Source organism: Fundulus heteroclitus, chromosome 13 (genome assembly GCF_011125445.2).
Source record: "Fundulus heteroclitus isolate FHET01 chromosome 13, MU-UCD_Fhet_4.1, whole genome shotgun sequence".
Taxonomy (NCBI): domain Eukaryota; kingdom Metazoa; phylum Chordata; class Actinopteri; order Cyprinodontiformes; family Fundulidae; genus Fundulus; species Fundulus heteroclitus.
The window spans coordinates 39854194-39862300 of NC_046373.1; the positions used below are offsets into that span (position 1 = coordinate 39854194).

General features: G+C 39.3%; 1 protein-coding gene across 1 annotated transcript in view; it reads right to left on the bottom strand.

Annotated features, from left to right (window-relative positions):
* Positions 1-8107, bottom strand: part of LOC105920182 (CD209 antigen-like protein E) — a 50870-nt gene that overhangs the window by 12548 nt on the left and 30215 nt on the right. The gene's annotated exons all lie outside the window — the stretch shown is intronic.

Genomic DNA, 8107 nt, shown 5'->3' on the forward strand with positions numbered 1-8107 from the left:
CTTTACCCAGCTCCAGGCTTAGGTTTGAGAGGAGGAAGAAGAGGGAGGGTTATAAAGAAACAGTTTAACTATTTACTTTCCTGTCTTAAACCTCTTGTCTCCACTTTATTACTTTTTCAATATTAATTCAGATTTTGTTGATGCGCTTCAGAAGAACTTCATAGGAGATTTTTGGAACTTCACTGTAATGAAATGTTTCACTTGAAGGGAATTTGTTCTGGAAAACAGAAACTTATAGCTGGTTGGTTATAATTTAAATGTCCCTTTTCCACAGTGTCAGTTTAAATAGTTTCGCTAGGGTGCACCATTTAAGCACTTTTAAGGGATATATTACACAAAAGAACAATGTGTCTTTTATGGATTTTGTTATTATTGGTCAGATCACCTGCTATACTTTCAAGAGAAAGAGAAAGTGACACGTCAGCCATCTGAATATTGTCACCATACAGCACATATTTAATATAAACAAACAAATACAGTTATGTACTCTTAAAGCCTGATTTTTAGGTTTGTGGTTTTTATAGTAGTACCAAACGCAGCATGTTTGTATAGTGAGTGATTTATTAGAATAATGAAAGCTTACAGGAATGACAGGATCAAGGAACACAGCAAGGATGACCAAGAACAGGATAATATGACGGAGGGCCTGACGATGAGTGTGACTAAACCTGTGGACTATACAGGGAAGGAGCTGGAAGAAACAGCAGGTGGAGTAAATTTCACAGGTGAGAGAAGTCCATTAGGCAGAAGGAGAGGAAAGGCAATGAACTGGCAGAGGCAGAGGGAGAGCTGAATCTAACAGGGAAACATGAAGAATGGCCTGACATGAGGGAATAATCTAACTAAACTAAATAAGAGCAGGCAGAAAATAAAAACAGAATTATTAAAATCATAATGAACACAAGCTGACTAAAACAGGAACCAAATCTAACAGATACAAGAATAAACTACAACAGTAATATAGAACGGAGAACTAACCAGTAACAATAATCTATAGATAACAAACAATTCTGAAAAGGTGCAAAACAAACAGACTGCAGGATCCAATGGAGACACAAGCATTCCATTGTGGGACACCAGTTATTTAATAAGTAGCAGTTCTTACTGGTGTCTTTCCTCATCCAGGCCTATGGTGGAATCTGGCATGCACCTCGCTGATTCCTCAGATCCTCTCTCTAATAGATTCTCCAGGTGACCTTCTGTTCCATACGATCAGCAACACTTATATTCCTTTTCTTATCATCGTTGTCTTAAATTTATCCAGCCGTCCTTCTTTCCTGCGGAGGAGCACCATTCCCAGCCTGGCCTGAGGCACACCTCTGGCACTTCTTCACATGAATAGATTTTCATGGTGGAGTACAGACCCAGACCAAGTCTCCAAGCAAAAGCTTTACACTTCTCCTGCGTCTTTTATGATACTTGGCTTGTCTGACCTGGTTTTTAGTTACTCCTCAAGTTCTACAGAGAGTGGCTATCTGATTGCTGGTGAACTGGGGATCTCATGGAACCCCATGGCATGTAAATTATTAAATTTCCAGGATGGCAGTGATTTTCTGTGTTTTGCTGTCTTTGTGAAATAATCAGTGTTCACCAGAAGATATTATGGGAGAAAGATGACTTGGAAACAACGACAAGAAAGTAGAGATGAGACAGAGCCACTCCTTTTTAGCCAGCGGGGGATTTATTCCACGTCTTACAGTCACATTTTCATTCAGCAAAATTCTTAAACTCCCAGACAGAAACACATTAGACCTGTTTTCTTTTCAATACAATGGCTTATCACTCATTTTAAGATAGATTTGAAATGTTCATTATGTGTTTTTAAAGCTCTTAACGCCTTTGCGCCTTATTTATCAGTTATTGAGCTTTTCTGTTTGTACCAGGTCCGAGTTTTTTCTGTAACTGCATCTTGACTCTGGAATCAGCTTCCTCTAGATCGTCCATCTATAAATTAACTTCAACTTCCAAATCAAAACTCAAGACTTTTATTATTCATGCAGGCTTTTAATATTAGAAACTGTTGCAGCACCTCTAGTTGTATCTACCTTATGTTATCTATTTTAGTTTAATCTACGTTGGGTTTAACCTATTTTGTTGCAATTTCCTGTATCTCTGTGTGTTTTTGTTGTTGTGATGTTTTACACTTTGTCCACCATTATTTTGGATGTGGAAAACATACAACTATTATACAAATAAAAAACTGATTCACTTTTTAAACATTTATGGTATGAATTTATATTGTGAGGGCTGCACAGTGGTTCAGTGGGTAGCGCTGTTGCCTTGCAGCAAGAAGGTTCTTGGTTTGGGTCCACCCTGGGTCTTTCTGCATGGAGTTTGCATGTTCTCCCTGTGCATGTGTGGGTTCTCTCCGGGTACTCCGGCTTCCTCCCATGGTCCAAAAACATGACTGTTAGATTAATTGGTCTAGATTAATTGTGACAGACTGGTGACCTGTCCAGGGTGTACCCTGCCTCTTGCCCATTGAAATGCTGGATAGGCACCAGCAACCCTCGTGACCCATGAGGGATAAAGTGAGTAAGAAAATGGATGGATGGATTTGTTATGAAGAACCCTGTTACTCAGAGCAAAACTCAATTTTTTTAAATTTTCTCCAATGTTTTGCTTTTTCTGTGCTAAAATGTCCATTTAAAATTTTCAACTTTAATGTGAGATGTAGTATGCATAAACCCAGAAGACTTCTGGGTTTTCCAAAGGGGAACAATTTATTTATTATTTGTACAATCACACATGATCTAACATACAGACCACTCAGTAACTTAACCTCTATGAAGCAAAATATGTTTTGCCTTTTAATAAAAAACATTTTATGTGTATGTAGCAGTTCATATTTTAGCAGCTTAACCCCACCATTCAGCAGGATGAATATTTCTATGCACACATTCTAGAGACTGTCTGCAAAATGAAGAATGCTTTTATTTTTGATTAGTACAAAACTAACCGAATGTGCATGCTGATACATTTCATGTCACATTCCCACAGACATTTTACATTTTTAAGGAGTATTTACAACAGGAAAACTAGCAGACCAGCACAGAGTCTCTATATGAATGCAAACATGTCAGTCTTCAGTCTTTTTAGAAAGAACAGTTAATATTCCAGACAAGGAAGCATCTATTGTTTTACAAAAAAAAAAAAAAAAACACAAAACACACATCAGCCTTAACATTAACAACGTCCTTTAGAAAAGCTCTTTCCATCTTCATCTGGACATGGACTAAACATGTCTCAGGGTCTCCAGGAGTGGCTAATATGGAGCTAAATCGGGGTCATAAAGTTTATTTATAAAAGGAAAAAATTGAAACTAAAAGGACATTTGAAACGAAAGACCAACAGTTTAAACAAAAACAAAAATTAAAACTGAAAATAAAAACAGAATGAAATAATCAAAGTAAAAAATTTAATTTTCAGATTTTTTTCCCCTTTTTTTCAGTTTCAAACTTTTGGCTCTGTTTTGGTGTGGGGGTGGAGCTTCAGATAACAGGGCTGGCTGGACTAAACATTCCTGTTGTAGTCAGGAACTGTGGGAACGGGGAATGTTTTAAAATTTCAAAGATATTCTATGTTTATGGGATTGGTTTTTATAAAAATACACGATTCAGTGAGCTCTTTATATTAACACACAGCACAAACTTCAATGGAAAGATTATGATATTGATTAATCTGCATAGCTTTTTCAGTCCATCTTGGACATTTCTCATGTTTTCAAAGCGAAATGGAACCACCAAACTACAGAGGGAGCATCAGACCAGCTGCTCTCAGCATGGCCTCTTCTTCTATTTCGCCTGCTGGTGCCAGTAAACCAGGTAATAATATAAAGGCTGGTTGTCATTGTATCGCAAAGGGAAAAAGACAGAAAGAGAAAGAGTGGGTGATAGAAAGCAAACAGTTTCTTTAGTCCAGCCCCTAAATTTATTTCAGTCATGGTTCCACACCCCTGCTATGTGAAACCCGGCCCAAAACAGGGTCAAAGGTTTGAACCTGAAAAAAATCTGAAATCAAAAAACAAATAAGTTGGATCTTACTTCAGTTTCAATGTTTTTCTTTTTCTGACAAACTTTATGTTCCAAAGTTAACTCCACAGGCTAACATCAAAAGGCAGCAGAAGAGCCTGATCCAGTGATCTATTTAGCCAGATTGGTTGGAGGTTCTCTGTAAACTGGGCTTGCTCTAGGAAACACCTTAAGATTGGTCTCTGGGATAAGCTGGCTAAGGAACATTTGAGTGTTTATGTTCTTGTAGATATTCCTACACAGGTTGTGAAGACCAGCTGCAAACCCAGGATGGCTGTCACTGTGGTGGAGTGCTGGGGTCCGTTCTTCGTACGTCGCTAACTCAGTTAGCAGGATTTCATTGTTGACGATTTGGCATGATCTTGGATCGTTTGGTTCTTCAAAAGACTTCCTGCACTTGTTGTCATAGCAACATGTGCGCTCGAGAGCAGGCTTATTTCATGTAAACAGGATTAGATCACAGCTTTAGAAGCGGAGGAGATAGGGAAGTCTGCCGTAGCCATGTCCATTTTTACGACAGCAACCTGTTGCGGAAGGTGCAAGAATAATTTGCAGAGTTTTTCTAAATAATCGCGTATTGCGCAATAGACAGGATCCTTTAGCGCAGCGCGACAGTGTAATTGTAGAGAGATTTTTCTTGGTGGTTGTTATAAACAGACAAACATATAATTTAACAGTGGCTTTTAAAGAGGAAAAAGTGGTGTTGGAGCCATAAATAGAAAATATTTAAGTTATTTGTATGATGGTTTGCTTTTTATTTTTATCATATTCAGTAAGATTTGTTCAGGCCATTTTATTGTGAAGTTTAGTTTACTTTGAAAGGCTTGCTTCCTATCGAGCCGTATATTGTATTAGAAAAAAACTATGGATGGATTATCTAGCCACGGAGCAATACAGTTTTACCGTGTAAACTGTGGATGACTTGGAAAAGGAAGATTTTCATTTTTATGGATAAAGAATTTTTTGTTAAAATTCCCAGTTTGCACGTTTCCTTTACTTCCAGTGTCTAAGGAATGACACTGAAATTTGGATCTCTTGACATAACAAGTGCCTTTTTAAAATAAAGTATAATAATTAATGGATACAATTTTATAGAATATTCTTGTATTTCATTTTTACTTGTCCCCATGTTCTAGTGGGTCCCGTGGAGGCTCTGACATAAAAGAACAAAGTAAATATGAGATTATTAAAATGCAAAAATACTGCAGAAAGTGATAGAAACATTTACCATGGACAGTATTTACGCATTAATTTGTCTGCTGCTTTTTGCCAGCCCTCTCTCTCCTGGCTTTAGCAGACTTTGAGGTGTTCCTTGTCGTTTTAATTAATGACTCAAATTCGACATAACCTTCCATTAAAAGCTCGTTTTCTGCTTGGGAGAAAAACTGTGGGTGTTCTTTGGCCATGCTGAACAGCCAATAGCAGCGTTGCTGATCATTGTTTCTACTATCGATACATTTACCCTTTTAAACAAACGCATGAACGCGCAGTTATCTCAGATAACTCAATCCAGCCATACTAATCATAAACAACAGGTGTGTTCGAAGAACCCAATTAGCCGGATCATGATTAGCCGGATGAAATAATCTTGGATGTCTCATTTGATCTCGGATGTTTTAAGCAACGTACGAAGAACGGACCCCTGGGCTTGTCATGATTTAGGTTTTTGTTTGCTTTGGACTTTTCCCATCAGCCTGCGTCACCTCTCAGCCACCAGCCATTATCCAATCAGCTCAGTCATCAATTAGCCCACATCAACTCCACCTCCTGCCACTAATTACATTCAACTCTGGTCACCTGTTGACCGGCCTACATATACCTGCCTCAGCCAACTCATCCCTGCCAGAACGTCTCTTCTCGATGTGCCCTTCCTCTACTGGTTCCTGTGTGCTCAACCAGCTGGACTCTTCAGATACACGTTGCCAGTGTCTGCATGCTGCAGTTCTGCCTGTTTCTCCGTCAGTTCCAGCTGCTTGCTCTGCCCATTCTGGTAGTTCCCTGGTCTACATCAACTGTTCTGGTCTGTTCACTACCTGCATCTTCTGTTCTCCTGCTCATCCCTGCCTGCCTGCACCTTCAGCCATAACTCACCTGTCAAGTCTAGTTCTGCTTGTCTGCCTCACCCACCTCTATTCATCCCTCACAATAAACCTTTAAAAAAACGTAACTGTGTGTCCGGCTGAATATCAGGTTCACCAGCATTATTCGTTACACGTTACACGTTGCGCGCGGGGGGGGGGGTTATCCATGTGTTTTTTCCCTGCCATTCACGCACGCGCAAAAGAAACAACTAATGTGTTAACGTCACATTAACATGCAAGCATGAGTTTGTTTTTTGTTTTTTTGTTTTTTTTGGAACGTTAGCGAGGCGGTAGCCTGAGTTTGGCGAGGCGAGATAGTGCTGCGGGAAACCCTGAACAGGGTACATGCCTCTTTGTCCATAACTTCATTTAAAACCACAGAAGAACCAAGCATCAACTTATGTCCAACCCCAAAGCAGAACCCAAATCCAGGATAAAGAGGTTCAGTGAATGTGTGGTTGAAGGTGTGGAGGTGGATCAGAGAGTCAGAGGAGACCCTGTAGAAGGACAGAGCTCCAGCAGGACAGTCCACATACACTGCTACTCTACCAGAGGAGGAGGAGGAGGAGGAAGAAACTGGTGTGTTAATTTTATTATGACGGGCAATGAAACCATCATCAGAACAGGTCAAGCTCCAGGACTGATCATTTAATCCAAACACACATTCATCACTTGCTCCTGTCCTTCTGATCCCTCTATAACTCACTGAAATATTAACACTCCCTTTCCAGTCAACCTCCCAGTAACAGCGACCAGTCAGACCATCTCTACACAGCAGCTGAGGCCAGACCTCAAATCTGTCTGGATGATCAGGATGAGACTGAGGCTCCATCACACCAGTCATCTTCCTGTTGTCTTCAGACAGTTGAAGGTGCTGGTTCACTGTGTTTCTGTCGACTGTTAGCTGACAGGAATCTGATGGAGAGAAGAAACATGATCAGCTACAGTTCCTGATTATTTATTTCCACTTTGAGTGATGGAAATGTTTAAAGATGGTCAAATATGTTTCTTTCTTATCATAACTCAAATAAAAAACACTCACATTTCCTCAGACCTGGTGTCAACCATCGGACTCCAGCAGGCTCCAATCTGAAAGCAGAAGGGAGTTCAGACCATCAGTCTCTAACACCATGCCAGAGGGGGATTCTTAACTAAAATATAGATTTTTTTTATGCTTTGCTTTTTCTAATGATCCCACTGCATCCTAGCTAAACCAAGAACATCCTATGGTGGGCAGATTTGGCTGTTTTAATATTTTTACATGTGTAAGAACCAAAGCTTAATTTAATGAGTCATAGTGATGCCTCTGCAGTATTGGATTAAACGCTAAGCAGGTAATTGATCGAATCAGTTTAGGTGTTTGTGTGTTGAGCAGTCAAATGTGTAAAACAGACTCAATCAATCAAATTTTATTTCTAAAGCACTTTACAACAACCACAGATTGAACAAAGTGCTGCACAGAATTAAAAACAAATAGAAATGGTAATAAAAAAAAAAAATCAGCTGCACATATAAAAGTAATTCAGTTAAAATTTTAAAAGGAGTCATAACTCTCATGTATAAAAGGTCAAACTGAACCGATAGATCTTTGGCCTGGCCTTGAACAGGGGCAGGGTTGTGATGGAGTATAACTCCAGAGGAAGAGCGTTCCAGAGTTTGGCATCACCACTACAAATCTTCAGCACAACCAGGCAGGAATTTTAGATCTTTGTCTTCAGAGCCTGTTTAGGTCTCTGAAGACAAATGGTCCACCTCATTGTCCTCAGTCCTGTGGATACTTTTTATATCATATGGACACAACAAGCCTGAAAGATGATTGGATGGTTTTATGCATTGAAATGGTCCTTCAAAACCAGACTAGAATGGTCATTAACCTTTAAGTTTACATGGATAAGACCAGCTTAACATCAAAAGAATATCAGATTTCTGATTGTCATCACCATTTCTGGAAACACATTAAAAATGGCTCTTTTTAGATATTAAGCATATTTTGTA